The following is a 17002-nucleotide window of genomic DNA, read 5'->3' as shown; positions in this document are numbered from 1 at the left end:
ACCACTACACTGGCTTTACAAGAAACATTAAAGGGACTTCTCTAAGCAGAAAAGAACACAACTAAAATATGAAAAATATGAAAGGAAAAATCTTATTGGTAAAGGCAAACATACAGTAAAAGCAGTAGATCAACCACTTATAAAGCTAGTAGGAAGGTTAAAAGACAAATGAATTAAAATCATCTATATTCACAATAAGTAAAGTATACACAAAACAAAAAGATGTAAAATATGATGTCAAAAAAATTAGACATGGGGGAAGGAGTAAAAATGCAGTGTTATTAGAATGCGTTAAAAATTAAGAGCTCAACAACTTAAAATAATCATATATATATATATATATATAGAGAGAGAGAGAGAGAGAGAGAGAGGGAGAGAGGGAGTTATAGTTAGTTATACGAACTTCATGGTAACAACAAACTAAAAATCTATAATAGATACACACACAAAAAGAAAGGAATCCACACATTATACTGAAGATAGTCATCAAATCTTAAAGGGGAGAGAGTAAAAGAAGAAGCAAAAAAGAACCATAAAACAACAAGAAAACAATTAACAAAATGGCAATAAGTACACACCTATCAATAATTACTTTAAATGTAAATGGGCTAAACGTTCCAACAAGACACGTAACAGCTAAATGGATACAAAAACAAGACATACACACACACACACACACACACACACACACACACATACACATATACATATATACTGCCTACAAGACTTTCACTTCAGATCTAAAGACACACAGACTAAAAGTGACGGGATGAAAAAATATATTCCATGCAAATAGAAACAAAAGGAAAGCTGGGGTAGAAATACTTATATTAGATAAAAGACTTTAAAACAGAAACCATAACAAGAGATAAAGAAGGACATTACACAATGATAAAAGGATCAATCCAACAAGAAGACATAATGATAAAAATATATGCACCCAACATAGGAGCACCTAAATACATAAAGAAAATATTAACAGACATAAAGGGAGAAATTGACAGTAACAGAATAATAGTAGGGGACTTTGACACCCCACATACATCAATGGACAGATCATCCAGACAGAAAATCGATAAGGAAACACTGGCCTTAAATGACATATTAGATCAGATGAAGTTAATAGCTATATATAGAACATTCCATCCAAAAGCAGCAGAGTACACATTCTTTCAAGTGCACATGGAACATTCTCCAGGATAGATCACATGCCAGGCCACAAAACAAGTCTCAATAAATTTAAGAAGACTGAAATCATATCAAGCATCTTTTCTGACCACAATAGTGTGAGATCAGAAATCAACTACAAGGAAGAAACTGGAATAAACACAAACAGATGGAGTCTAAACAACATGGTACTAAACAATCAATGGGTCATTGAAGAAATCAAAGGGAAAATTTAAATTTAAAAATACCTGGAGACAAATGAAAATGAAAACACAATGATTCAAAATCTACATCTACTGGAACTTCCCTGGTGGTGCAGTGGTTAAGAATCTGCCTGCTAACACAGGGGATACAGGTTCGAGCCCTGGTCCAGGAAGATCCCACATGCCATGGAGCAACTAAGCCTGTGCGCCACAACTACTGATCCTGTGCTCTAGAGCCCACGAGTCACAACTACTGACCCTGTATGCCACAGCTACTGAAGCCCAGAGCCCGTGCTCCACAACAAGAGAAGCCCAGAGCCCGTGCTCCGCAACAAGAGAAGCCACCACAATGAGAAGCCTGCGCACCACAACAAAGAGTAGCCCCCGCTCACTGCAACTGGAGAAAGCCCGTGCACAGCAATGAAGACCCAATGCAACCAAAAATAAATAAATAAATAAATAAATAAAAAATCTATATCTACTTATCTATTTATCTATCTACAATGGAATATTACTCAGCCATAAAAAAGAATGTAATCTTGCCATTTACAACAACATGGATGGGCCCAGAGAGTATTATGCTAAATGAAATAAGCCATACAGAGAAAGGCAAATACCACATGATTTCACTTACCTGTGTAATCTAAAAAACAAAACAAATGAACAAATATAACAAAACAAAAATAGACTCATAGATACAGAGAACAAACTGGTGGTTGCCAGAGGGGAGGTGAAGGGGGGAATGAGTGTAATAGGTGAGGTAGATTTAGAAGTACAAACTTCCAGTTATAAAGTAAACAAGTCTTGGGGGTGTAATGTAGAGCATAGGGAATATAGTTAATAATATTGTAATAACTTTGCTGGTGACATGTGGAAATTAGCTTTATTGTGGTGATAATTTTGTGATGTATAAAAATATTGAATCACTATGTTGTACACCTGAAACTAATACAAAATTGTAAATCAATTATACTTCAATTTAAAAAAAAGATGTTTCCTGGGGCTGCAGACATTTGAAAGCTTGAGTGAAGCAGGAAGATCCTCTTCCAAGAGAGCTCATTCACATGACTACTGGCAAGAGATCTCTGATCCTCACTGGCTGTTAGTGAAGAGCTTAAGTTCCTCACCATATGGGTCTAACCATTTGGCTACCTAAGTGTCCTCATGACATGCTACCTGGCTTATTCCAGAGTGAGTAGACCAAGAGAGAAGCTGCAATGCTTTTTTTTTTGTTTGTTTGTTTGTTTTTTTGGGTTTTTTTGCAGTACGTGGGCCTCTTACTGCCGTGGCCTCTCCCGTTGCGGAGCATAGGCTCCGGACGCGCAGGCTCAGCGGCCATGGCTCACGGGCCCAGCCGCTCCGCGGCATGTGGGATCTTCCCGGACCGGGGCATGAACCCGCGTCCCCTGCATCGGCAGGTGGACTCTCAACCACTGCGCCACCAGGGAAGCCCCTGCAATGCTTTTTATGACCCTGTCTTGGAAGTCACACATCATCACTTCTGTCATCATGTATTTGTGAGAAGCAAGAAACTAAGTCCAGCTCACACTCAAGGGCAGAGGAATTAGACTCCACTTTCTGAAGGGAGGAGTGTCAAAGAATTTGTGGACATATTCTGAAAACCATCACACCATGTGACCTGGTCTAATAAAATTGGTGATGTGTGACTTCTGGGCAGAAGCTTTAAGAGCCAGTGAGTGGTTTGCCTGCTTCTTTTCCCTCTTCCATAAAACAGACAATACTTCAGATAGAAGACCTGGATCCTGGAGTAAAGATGATGTGGAGCAGAGCTTTTATTGTCTACTGTCAAGTATGTTAGGCATAGTACAAAGTACTTAACAAATAGAACCATATTCAATATTTATAGCAATGGTAAATATTATTATACATACTTCATAGAAGGAACAGAACTATCATCCTTCAACTTTTCCTGATATTCTTGACATGATTCACTTTGCCTTGTCTATTTTTTTCTTTTTATCAAAAGCACTTTTCACCTTCTAACAAACTGTAGTCAGTATTCATTTTGTTTATTGTCTGTCTAGCCTTACAAAAATTTAAGTTCCCTAAGGGTAGGGAGGGGAATTCCCTGGCGATCCAGTGGTTAGGATTCTATGCTTCCACTGCAAGGGCCATGGGTTCAATCCCTGGTCAGGGAACTAAGATCCCGCATGCCACGCAGTGGGGCCAAACAAACAAAAAACCAACCAAACAAACAGAAACAAGGGCAGGGATCTTTGTTTTGTTCACTGATGGTATCCCAATGTACAGAACAGTGCTGGAACATAAATATTTACTGAAGGTGGATTTTTCTGTCACAATCTTCTCCCTGGAAAGTGTTCCAGTTTGTCTACAAATTTTCTAATGATAATACTCCAAGAGAGGTCTGACAAGCCCAGGTTGTTTCTTACTAGTTCTGTTCTCAGAAGTTAACCATATTTCCAAGATCTCACTGAAGTCTCCAATAAATCCACTGATTATGACCAATATTCTCATGCTATCCTCTGGCTGTCATGGGTTCTTTTTTTTTTTTTTCAAACTTTTTGTTTTTTTGGCTGTGCCATGCAGCATATGGGGATCTTAGTTCCCCGGCCAGGGGTTGAACCCTGCAATGGAAGGGTGGAGTCCCAACCACTGGACCGCCAGGGAAGTCCCCACGGGTTCTAAGTTGTGACAAATCACCAAAGATAAGCTTGTCCTATCTATCCTACTGGAAATTCCTACACTATCTTGGGTCTCTCTTTATCACCCTTATCCCTTCAAAATCACAAAATATCTGTCCTATTTTTATTCCTCTAGTGTTCTAAAAATGGCTTTTTGCTCTTTTCTTCCGAGGTAACATTTGTGCATTTTAACAAATACCTTGATCCCATATTGTCAAACTAATGGTGAGAATTTTAGAAAACAAGGCAGGTCAGTGAAGAAGGTATTACTGGGCAGCCATGCCACTGTGGAAGAGACAAAATTGTTGCTGCCTGGCTTTCAGTCATTCTCGGGGAGTGTGCAATAAAAGTTTACAAACACATTTCTAAGTGTCATATAATGTACTTTTATGAAACGCAGTCTCTTTTATTCAATAAAAATTTTTTAACTAAACAATAAAGAAACATTAAACGCAAAACTTTTTTTCTCAGCCCATAAAACTCAGGAACAAAATCTGCTCTTTCTCCAAAAACAAATGTGTTAAATCTGTTTGCAAAAGGAACAAAGAGTAGAGAAAGCTGTGTTCTGTTCACTGATGCCTCTTAATTACTATGTGTGGAACTATACTTACGACCTTATCTGAAGTTATACCAAGGAACAAAGCAACAGTAAAACAACATAGAAATGAAGTCAATGTGGTGGCATAAAAAGAAGAAATGACCAGAAGAATGAAGAGCTGGAATCCAGTTTCTGCTTTGCTACTATCTAGATGTATGACATATACAAACCACTTCACTTCTCTGGATCTCAATTTCTTTATCTGTAAAATGTTGAGATTAGAAAAGATGGCTTAGAAACTCTTCAGCTTTTTAATATTAACACAAAGAGGTATATACAGCTTTCTATTATGGAAGAATAGGACCAGTGGTGTGCTGGTAAATGTTTGATAAATACATAACTGTTTAATAATAACTGGCTCTCTGGTGGAAAAAAAAACTTTGTTGTGTTGTGCAACAAAACATTGGTGGGAATACTTCTACCATGTCAGTTTTCAAGCTACCAATAGTTTAACAGCCTACTAGCAAAATTCCTGAAAATTTAACAATTAGCATTCAGAATCTAGTAAGAGCAACTCTTAACACACCACTAGATAGGACTCCATTTATTCATTTGCCTATTCATTCATTCAACAACACCCACTAAACATTTATTATGTGCAAGGAATACAAAGGAATACAAAAATGTGTAAAATATGGCTCTTGTCCCATGAGGTTTAGATTCTAGCAAACAGTAAAGGAATACAGACAACTCTAATGCTAGAGAGAACATGACAAATAACATCAAGAAAGCAGGCATAAGTGAAGTACTACAAAGTTTCAGCAGAGAAAGAGACTATTTTATACTGAGGTTATTGGGTGGAAGGGACCTTGGGGAAGGAAAAGAGATTTCTCAGAAAGAATAAGGCTATTTAAAGGTATTTTTTTTTTTTGTTTAAAAGAGTTATTTAGGGACTTCCCTGGTGGTCCAGTGGTTAGGACTCTGGGCCTGCACCGCAGGAGGTACGGGTTCCATCCCTGGTCGGGGAACTAAGAAGCTGCAAGCCATGCAGCGCCACCAAAAAAAAAAAAAAAAAGTTATCTAACAGTAGAGAAATAACACTGTATGTTGGGAAACCAAGAACCTGAGAAGAAATACTTAGAGGAAGCTAGAAATAAAGAGGCTAACAAGCGATTATACATGTGGGAGGATAATAAAAGCTACCAGGTCATGTGGCTACACCAAGAACAATCTTAAACTGGAATGAGTTTAACACCATCAAAAGGGAATTGGAGGGCTTCCCTGGTGGCGCAGTGGTTGAGAGTCTGCCTGCGGATGCAGGGGGCACGGGTTCGTGCCCCGGTCCGGGAAGATCCCACATGCCGCAGAGCAGCTGGGCCCGTGAGCCATGGCCGCTGAGCCTGTGCATCCGGAGCCTGTGCTCCACAACGGGAGAGGCCACAGCAGTGACAGGCCCGCGTACCGCGAAAAAAAAAAAAAGGGAATTGGAGTACAATTTAGGAAGGAAGATATTAAGAGAGCCTTGGGTCATTTCAAAGGAACCCAACTTTAGGGGGCTTCCCTGGTGGCACAGTGGTTGAGAATCCGCCTCCCAATGCAGGGGACACAGGTTCGAGCCCTGGTCCGGGAAGATCCCACATGCCACGGAGCAATGAAGCCCATGGGCCACAACTACTGAGCCTGCGCTCTAGAGCCCACGAACCACAACTACTGAGCTCGCATGCCACAACTACTGCAGCCTGCGCACCTAGAACCCATGCTCCGCAACAAGAGAAGCAACTGCAATGAGAAGCCCGCACACTGCAACGAAGAGTAGCCCATGCTCGCTGCAACTAGAGAAAGCCTGCATATAGCAACAAAGACCCAACGCAGCCAAAAATTTAAAAATAAATAAATAAATAAAAGGGGGGAAAAGTTGTCATATTTAAAGAAGGTATAATTTCTGGGAACTGATCAGATCGCATCTGGAAGATGATATTTAGTTAATCTCTGAGCCCACTTTCTTATTTGTAAAATGGGGATAATTACAGTACCTATTTCACAGGGTTAGGAAAACAAGATAATATATTAAGGAGCTTAGAGGAGTGTTCAAAAGGAAGCATTCACTAAATATTAGCTATAATAATATAGCCTTAATTGAAAAATTATACTGTTCTCAAATATATGAAATGGTTACTTTTAAAAATTTAAGGTCCAAGGGCTTCCCTGGTGGTGCAGTGGTTGAGAGTCCGCCTGCCAATGCAGGGGACGTGGGTTCGTGCCCCGGTCTGGGAAGATCCCACGTGCCGCAGAGCGGCTGGGCCTGTGAGCCATGGCTGCTGGGCCTGCGCGTCTGGAGCCTGTGCTCCGCAATGGGAGAGGCCACAACAGTGAGAGGCCCGCGTACCGTCAAAAAAAAAAATAAAAATAAAAAAATTTAAGGTCCACTATCTAGTGGGCATTTTAATTTAATTTTTATTTTCTGAAAGTGTATTTTAAATTTCCAAAGGTGAGTTAAGTTCTAACATTCTAGGTATTGTTGAACAAATTAAGTCTTACTCTGTACTTTTTTTTTTTTTGGCTGTGTTGGGTCTCCGTTGCTGTGCAGGCTTTCTTTAGCTGCGGCAAGCGGGGGCTACTCTTTTTTGTGGTGCACGGGCTTCTCATTGTGGTGGCTTTTCTTGTTGCAGAGTGCGGGCTTTAGTAATTGTGGCTCGTGGGCTCAGTAGTTGTGGCTCGCGGGCTCTAGAGCGCAGGGTCAGTAGTTGTGGCGCACGGGCGTAGTGCGCCCGTGCGCCACAACTACTCCGCAGCATGTGGGATTGTCCCAGACCAGGGATCAAACCCGTGTCCCCTGCATTGGCAGGCAGATTCTTAACCATCGTGCCACCAGGGAAGTCCCGTTTGTACTTTTCAAGATCATAAAAACTCTCTTTATATCTCCTTCATCAGGCTTCCTCTAGATTTCATGCTATAATTTTGTTTAGATGTGTCATAAATTCTTTTGTTAATACTCATAAGAACACAGATATCAGTAACAATAGCAGTTAAGTTTACCAAATCTTTGGGGGTACTCCAGGGTTTTGGAAAAAATCTTTCCTTTTTATAAAAATATAAATCATTATGGGACTTCACTGGTGGCCCAGTGGTTAACACTCAGCACTTCCAATGCAGGGGGCCCAGGTTCGATCCCTGGTCAGGGAACTAAGATCCCACATGCCATCCCACATGCCGTGCAGCATGGCCAAAAATTTTTTAAAATATATTATATATTATATATATATTTATATATATTTACATATATAAAAATCATTAAGGAACTCTTTCTTTGGAAGAAGACAGACTGTTTTGTTTTTACTTTACTGTTTACGTCTAACTTAAGCCTAAATTTAACAATGAAAATAGAATCTTCCTGGAGCATATGGAACTTTTTGTCTTTTCTAAACAAGGAATTATGGGAACATTTAATGACAAACATTCTCCTCACAATATGGTCAGTAAATCTCTGGCAACATTGATTTGGTGCCCATTAGAAGCAAAGAACAGCAATAATAAGATGTGGAAAATTTCAGAGGCAAAGATATAGTTGGTACTTTTAAAGTTCTTATAGTTTAATAGAGGAGACTGAATAATCCCTAATAAGTACACTGGAGCATATTCACTACTAGAGGGATTTAGCATGAAGCAGTTCTTCTTGAACATTTTTCATTGCAATTTAGCTTCTGGAGTAAGCAGAGGAAACGGGAGGGCCAGAATCAATAATATACCTAAGGTGACAGAGCCAGTAAGTCATAGATAGGGGATTTAAACCTAGGTCTCCTAATTCCATATATGAGATAGTCTCACAACATTAATTTTGAGGATAACATCTTTTTGAGATTCCAGAAGATCGATGACATTTGTTTTCACAATTTAAAAAAATCAGCCAGTAAGACTGATTAGAACTCAGAGGATAGCAATGCTCTAGTATCCCACCTTATTTCTCTCATTTTGCAAGAAGGCAGCAACTGTTGACACCCCAAATTAAATGCGATACTTAAAAAAATGGCCTAAATAGTTAGGGTTTTATTCCTCTGAAATATCTAGTGGTGTTATTTTCTAGTATTCTTCCAGGACTTATCTATAAAGAAAATTCATAATGTCATTTTATATCATAGGTCTGGATAGACACAAGATTTTCTTTCTCTCTTTCTTGCTCTCTCTATGTTTGATATTTTTAACATTTATCAAGGTAATACATGTAAATACTTTAAGTCTTGTGGTTTAAAAAAAGTCATGTGGAACTACAAGGCTCATAACAAAACACAGCAGGAGTATATTTTAACACACACACAGACTTAAAAAAAAAAAAAAGCCGTGGCCTCCCCAAAGCCTGAGATACTCTCCCAGACTCATTCACTGGCTTTTTTTCTTTGCATATTTACTAACATTTTTCTAAATTAAATATTTTTACTGCTTTCTTTTTGATTTGTAAACTTTAAACAGTACCTGATATAAAAGATAAAGATCCAACACTTTATGCTTTCCCTCCCTTCAGCCTCACAATATTGTTATATCACATTTAAATTAAATCAATGTTTCATATTAACCTTATTATGACTCTAAAAGTGTGGTTTACTTCTGGATCAATTGATTGTATTATGATTACATTTCCTTTCTTATGTAACTTTTTGTTTGTCTTGCAATTAATAATTGCCTCAGTTTTTTGTTTGCCAAATTTTCTGTATCATTATCACTAACTGTTCCAGACTCTCTAACAGAAATGTAGAAATGCCTTAACTATTTTCAGCACACCCAAACATGTCATATACACTAAGAGTTTTACTGGAAATACTCCCCAGGAGCACTCCTTCCCCTTTAGTCTGGACTACCCCTCACTGTACAGGTCTGCTGTAGAGCTATCATCTTAGGACTTCCTTTTACCTTTCTTAGGTTGATTCCCCTCTTTCCTAAAACCTCTATCTTTGTCATTCTTGTTTCAGTAGAGCACATCCTCCAGTAGTGTCCCAGGAAAAGCTTGAGGGTTAGTAAATTTTTTTGATCCTTGAATCTTTAATTGTGCCTCACACTTGATTGATAACATGACTTAGTATAGAATTCTAGGTTGAAAATAATTTTCTCTCAGAATTTTGAAAGCACTGTTTCATCGTCTTCTAACCACCAGTGTCAATGTTAAGGAATATGCTATTCTTATTACCTACTCTTTTATGAATAATCCATTCCCCTTTCCCTGCTCCCTCTTCACCTCCTATCAACAAGATTTTTGGATCTTCTCTTTATCCCTTGTCTTTAGAAATTTCATGATAATGTCCCATAGTTCTTTTGGTTTTGGTTTTTTCCCCTTCATTATGCTGGGCGCTCAGCAGGCTCTGTGAATCTGGAAACTCGTGTCCTTCAGTTATCAGAGACCTTGTGATTTCTTTGATAATTTTCTTCCCTTCATTTCTCCATTTCTAAAACTGCAGTTAGCCTAACATTGGACCTTATGGATTCATTCTCTAATTATCTTTTCTCTTTTATTTTCAGGTCTGTCTTTTCGTTCTATTTTTCTGGGAGATTTCCTCAATTTTATACATTAATACTTCTATTATTTGTTTTTGCTATTAAAAAAATTTCCCAGAGCTATTATTCTCTGATTCCTCCTTTTTTTTGGAGCAACTTGTCTTTGCTTTATGGATGCACTATTTTATACTATCAGAGGCAGAGGATGCTTATTGTTTTCAAAAAAATATTCTTCTGCTCTCTATATTGCCTGTTTTCCATTTCTATTTGATGCTGTCTTTCTTGGTGAAGGTTTATCTCAACTATCTGGTGATCCTTTGCTGTCCCTTCATATTTAAGAGTGAGTCATTACAAAGGTATTTGGAAGGTCTATGTTAGGAGGAAGAGTTTGTCAGTTGGTGGGTTTCATCACAGGTTGATAAAGTGGGGACCTATTTGTTTTGTTGGGAGACCCTCAAGTATCATTATCTATAGATATTTCTTCTGGGGTTATCCAATTTTAAGTTTCTCCCAAAATTAATCCTCTGCTGTCCTGCCTCGGGAATATAAGCCTTGCTGTCAGCATCCCTGGAGTGAAGTAGAGCAAGAAGGCTGGGCGAGTTTCATCATTCAGCATGTAGATATTCATCTGATCTCTGTTTTCAGTGTGGTATCCTCCTACCCCAGCCTCCTCAGCTATGACCTTTACCTGTACCTGGTACCTCAGTCTGGAGCTTCTCTAATTCAATTTTTCACAGAATAAACCAGGGACATAGAGGCATAGCTGCCTAACTGAGCAGGATGAGGAAGGAGCCTGGTAGTTTAACTTCTTAAATAGACTTTCAGCCAATCCCTCTCCTTTTGGCCCCTCACATATCTCTGCTGCTACAGTATCTGCTCCTTTCAATTCCTGATGTTTTAGTGTTCTGCAACATGAACGTACTTGCCTCTCATTAGTATACCCCTCCCCAGTATTTGGAACTCAATTTTCTTGGCTCAACTTTCCATCTTCCAAAATGTTGTTGATATCCTTCATCTGCTGTTATCTTTCTTTTTTTTTTTTTTTTTTTTTGCGGTACGCGGGCCTCTCACTGTTGTGGCCTTTCCTGTTGCGGACCACAGGCTCCGGACGCGCAGGCTCAGCGGCCATGGCTCATGGGCCCAGCCGCTCCGCAGCATGTGGGGTCCTCCCGGACCGGGGCGGGAACCCATGTCCTCTGCATCGGCAGGCGGACTCTCAACCACTGCACCACCAGGGAAGCCCTGTTATCTTTCTCATTCCCTTTGTCCTTGTGGACTGATAACATTAAAAATATTAACTCAATATCATTTTAGTGAATGGGGGAGAGAATAAGGATGAAGACGTGTTTAATCTGTCCATGTATACTGAGAACTGAAGGACTTTCAAGATGCTCACTCTTTCGCTCCCATAAAAAAATGTCAGAACCAGAAAATTCAGAGATAAAATTCTGCTCTCATGAGGCTGATGTGGAAAACACATGGGTCTGAGAATTGCAGTACCTATTTTCAAGTCCTGTTATTATTATTTATTGGCTGGTTGATGTTGGCGTTAGGTAAGTTAAATTTTCTATCTGTTTCATCATCTATAAAGTGGTGATAATTGTTCCTACCACAGTCTATCTTACTTGTAATGACTAAGGTAAGATAATTGATATAAATGTATGAATATATACCAAATATATAATATTTACCATTAACTCTATTACCAAGAGGCATAGTCAAATATATTTTGAGAGGCAGTGTAACAGTAGAAAGAGTATGGGCTTTAGAGTCACACAGACCTGCACTTGATTGCATCTCTGTCATTCATTGTGTGATGCTGGGCAAGTGACAACCTCTCAGCTTTGTTTTCCCCGTTTATAAAACGAGTATGATGCTATTAACCTGACAACGCTGTTGTGAGGATTAAATGAGATAATGCATGTAACACATCTGTTATAGGGCCTAACAGTTATTAGGTACTCAGCAGATGTTCATTCTTCCTCTTATCCCCTTAATTTGGGACCAGCTTTATTATGTTCACATGAGAATCCTAAACTTGTATTTGCTCAATTAATGCTAAACCACATTAGTAATTAGGATCTTAGGTCATCAATAGCCCTCATAAAGGCTTTTTATTTGCTGTTTTCCCAGGACCAAATTATAAGGTGAGCAACCCAAGTTGAAAGAGTTCAGCGTATATATCCTTTGAAGTGGTAACAGGTTATCGCTAAGACATCTTTAGGAATATTTTGTTATGAAATAAGACATAAAATTTGTAATGAATATTAAAGGAGATCAGGGACACTGGAATACTGGAACTACTACTCAAAAATATTATCTTAAGAGTTATTCTTTTTTTTTTTTTTTTTCTCTCTGATCCTTACATACACCCAGAAGCTGGGAATGTTTTATTACCCTGTTTAAAGATGAAGAAATCAAGGCATGAGTGAAAAAGTGACTTGCTCAAGATTCATTAGTCATCAAGGAACAAAGAACTCCAACCTTGGTCTTTTGATTCCCTATTCAGTGGTCTTTTGAAAAAAAAATTCTGGTTAAATACACATAACATAAAATTTACCATCTTGGGCTTCCCTGGTGGCGCAGTGGTTGAGAGTCCGCCTGCTGATGCAGGGGACACGGGTTCGTGCCCCGGTCTGGGAAGATCCCACATGCCGCGGAACGGCTGGGCCCGTGAGCCATGGCTGCTGAGCCTGCGCGTCTGGAGCCTGTGGTCCGCAACGGGAGAGGCCACAACAGTGAGAGGCCCGCGTACCGCAAAAAAAAAAAAATGTACCATCTTAACCATTTTTGTGTACAACTAAGTACATTCACCACGTTGTGCAACCAATCTCCAGAACACCTTTTATCCTGCAAAACTAAAACTCTATACCCATTAAACAACAATTCTCTATTCTCCCTCATCCCCCAGACTCTGGCAACCACCATTCTACTTTCTGTTTCTATGAATTTGACTACCCTAAGTACTTCATATAAATGGGATCATACAGTATTTATCTTTTTGTGACTGGCTTATTTCACTTAACATAATGTCCTCGAGTTTCATCCATGTTATAGCATGTCAGAATTTCCTTCTTTTTAAGGCTGAATAACATTCCATTACATGTATATAACACATTTTGTTTGTTAGATCCATTCATCTATCAATGGACATTTGGGTTGCTTGCACCTGTTGGCTATTGTGAATAATGCTGCTATACATATAGGTATACAAATATCTCTTTGAGACTCAGCTTTCAATTTTTTTGGATACATACCCAGAATTGGAATTGCTGTATCATACGGTAATACTATTTTTAATTTCCTGAGGAACCACCATATTGTTTTGGGGAACAGCCATACACAGTGGCTGTACTATTTTACATTCCAACTAACAGTACACCAATTTCTCCACATCCTTGTTAACACTTGTCATTTTCTTTCTTTTTTTTTTTCCCTAATAGCCATCCAATTGGTGTGAGGTGGTATATCATTGTGGTTTCCTTAAGAGTTTTGAAGTCTTCTGTAGAGATGCCAAGACACTAAGTAACCCTGTAAATCACAACACAATTTACATCAAGATCCTACTAGACTTAACACACTGTAGGAGGCAACAGCACACATAGTCATTGCCCTCAAGGATTTTATAATCTAGCTGGAAAGAAAGGACATACGCACTTAAAAATAAATAACAGGACTTCCCTGGTGGCACAGTGGTTAAGAATCTGCCTGCCAATGCAGGGGACACAGGTTCGACCCCTGGTCCGGGAAGATCCCACATGCCGCGGAGCAACTAAGCCCGTGTGCCACAACTACTGAGCCTGCGCTCTAGAGCCTGCGAGCCACAACTACTGAGCCCGCGTGCTGCAACTACTGAAGCCCGTGTGCCTAGAGCCTGTGCTCCGCAACAAGAGAAGCCACCGCAATGAGAAGTCCGCACACTGCAATGAAGAGTAGCCCCCGCTCACCGCAACTAGAGAAAGCCCACATGCAGCAACGAAGACCCAATGCAGCCAAAAAAAAAAAAGATAGATTTTGTACCTATCCTCAAGCACTTTATATACATTCTAGTAGTGAAGTGAGATTATTAAATCACGAGTAAGAAAAACGGACCAATAAATTAAACAAATTGTGTTAAGTGTTATGAAGTAAAGGGGCAAGAGGAGACTGTTGCAGTATCCAAGAAAGAGATGACTATCGCCTGCGCCAGGCTAGTGGCAGTAGAGAAAAAAGTGGTTGGATTTGAGATTTATTTTGGACATTGAATCAATAAGACTTGATAATGAATTGGATGAAGAAAGTGAGGAAAAGGAAGGAACTGAGTTAACTCCTGAGTTTCTGACTTAAGCAACTGGGTAGAGAGCAGTGCCTTGTTAATTGAGATGAGGAAGATTTGCAGTGGGACATACCCAGAGTTCTGTTATAAACACAATAACTTTGAGATCTCTGTGAGACAAGCAAATGGAAAGAAATAGGCACTTGGACATGTAAGGCTAGAATTCTGAGGAGAAGTTTGGATTGGAAATAATGGATTTGAGAATCATTGACATAATGACATTATTTGGAGACAGTATTTCCATTAGACTAGATTCCTAAATCTCCCCATTGACACATTATCTCATAAGTCGTTTCTATATATGATTAAATAATTAAGAATTCATTTCTGTTGGTTTAGTTCTCGGAGGATAAACTATTCAAGACTTCTTTGGGTAAGGGGGCGGTGCTCACTATACCTCCCATCTACCTCATCAACCCAAAGACAAATTTAATTTCAGAGTTACTAAATGCTTTTCATTAATACCTCAGTGACTTTCTCTTTTACTCATCAAAGCTAACTCGTAAAGTCCCCATGAAATGAATGAAAAGGATTGAATAGGTCTGGATTTCCCTGTGCATTAGAATTTCTATCTTAATTATATTTTCTTTAAGTTAAACATCACCTACAAGGATGTATGGGCTTGCTTAAGTAGACAGAGTACTGGACTAATATCATGAGATCTGGGTTCTAGTTCAAGTACCGTCACTATTTAAAATCATAGCCTCTATAGGCCTGTTTTTGTGGGTCAGGTGAAGAGACTAAGGAATATTTTAAAGCCTATGAAAACATAAAATTCAGTAGCTTACTACTAGGAAGCTGGAGATCTGGGGTGGTGCTGAGCATCAAGAATGGCCCAGAGTGAAGATTCCAGGAGGCTGTTCTGGATTTCTCACTACTTTTTGTGCACTCCATAATTTGGCTTCTGTATCTATAAAATAGGAGAATGTCAATGATTTCCCTCACCATTATAAGAAGAAAATTAATAAATGTCTATATGTTTTACAGATTCCTGGATGAAACAGGTTAGGAAAATACAAATAACTATTGTGCTGATGTTCTTATTAGCTTAATCTAAGTACAATCTATCTCTTGGAAAACCTGGAAACACTTAGCTGCCATTGCTTTGTGACTTTTGCCAACTCCCCAGGGAATCTTGGCTTTCCCAAGAAAACAACTACCTTGAGGGTAACCTGAAATCTCTGAAGAAAGTCTCTTGCAAGCAACCAGTTCAGGGAGGTCATATCTGGTACCATGCTGTAAAAGAAAATAAATCTTTTCACAAAAGTGTTCAACACTATTTGCTAATCAGACCAGCATTTCCCAAACAGGGAGTGGCAGTACAGCGAGGCCTCATTAAGGCTTTGTCTTTATTAATGTGAACTAACTTTGTTAGCGTGAACTAAGTAACTTAAGGGTGATTTCCTATGAGCTCCTCTCTGCCTCTATCATTTCTCTTCTACCTTTGTTTTTTCCCACTTGTCTTCTCTTTGTCTCAGTCTTCATTCTCCTAGTTGGATGGGCTTTTCAAAAACGTAGGCCACATTGTTTCCTTCTCTCCTCTTCAAGGCCTCCCCACTCAAAGTGATTTGGGGACTGTCATGCTCCAAATATTTGTTTGGAGGTCTCAGAGACCAGGAGGATACAAATGGTATTCACCAGTGGCTTTTGACCAGGGGTGATTTGGTAATGGCTGGAGACATTTTTGGTTGTCACAATTAGGGAGAGGGTGCCACTGGCATCTAGTGAATAGAGGCCAGGGATACTGCTAAACATCCTACACTGCACAGAACAGCCACCAATAACAAAGAATTATCTGGCCCAAAATGTCGAGAGTGCTGCTGTTGAGAAATCCTGGTATGCACAGATATCAGTAGCTGAAAATTACTGAGGAGGCAGTGTAGTCCCCTTAGGAATACAGATTCTCAAGGTGGTAAAGCAGCAGCCACTGGCATCAGATTGCCTGGGCTTGGATCACTCTCACTGAGCTATAAGCTCCTTGGAGGCAGGGACCTAATTTTACCTACCACACTTACATTAGGGACTAGTATCCAATGGAGAGTACAAACTATTTGTGGATTGTCTCACACAGTTGTTTTGAGGCCCAAAGCATGGAATATACACTAAGTGATATGAAGCACAGTGAGAGGGAGAAAAGCAGCTCCTGAATATGGGGAGCTAGGCTGGTGTTATCAACTAGGATGTGCTGCCCTACTGAACATAAACAATTTCACAAAACACCAACATCAGACAAAGCCACTCTGTGACCATGATGGATAAGACAAAAACAAAACCACTCCATAAACATGTTTGAATATAAACAAGAATGCTGTCCCAACCACAAAAGAAAAACAAACAAACAAAAAGACCAAATATCCCCCTATCCTGGCTAACATGAGGGTGCTTCTCCCTTTTTAGATAATAATGATTAAAATACCCCATCATAGAATTACCTTCACCTCCTAATAGCATCCAATCCAGAGAGAAGGCCCGCTTCCTGGAGCCCTCCTCCAAATTACCTAACACAAGCCCAAACCCTGTAAATTCTTTCCAGCACCCTCTTCCTGAGATGTCTCCCTGTGCCTCATGCTGTGTCTCCCCTCCTTACAAGGAGACAATAAGCTCAGGTTTTTTTAAAATTTATGGCTGTGTTGTG

At 39.5% G+C, this 17002-nt stretch overlaps 1 protein-coding gene across 3 annotated transcripts in view; it reads right to left on the bottom strand.

Annotated features, from left to right (window-relative positions):
* The window catches only part of ASIP (agouti signaling protein), a 199409-nt gene that overhangs the window by 181530 nt on the left and 877 nt on the right, over positions 1-17002 (bottom strand). For all 3 annotated transcript variants that reach the window (XR_010935226.1, XR_010935225.1, XM_067707868.1), the window contains exons 2-3: positions 15528-15603; positions 15156-15277 (exon numbers count right to left, since the gene is read on the bottom strand). The gene's annotated coding sequence lies outside the window, so the exon portion shown is untranslated. The remainder of the gene's footprint in view (positions 1-15155; positions 15278-15527; positions 15604-17002) is intronic.

Source organism: Pseudorca crassidens, chromosome 15 (assembly GCF_039906515.1).
Source record: "Pseudorca crassidens isolate mPseCra1 chromosome 15, mPseCra1.hap1, whole genome shotgun sequence".
Taxonomy (NCBI): Eukaryota; Metazoa; Chordata; class Mammalia; order Artiodactyla; family Delphinidae; genus Pseudorca; species Pseudorca crassidens.
The sequence above is the reverse complement of the archived record's forward strand: the minus strand, read 5'-3'. Positions and strand labels throughout refer to the sequence as shown.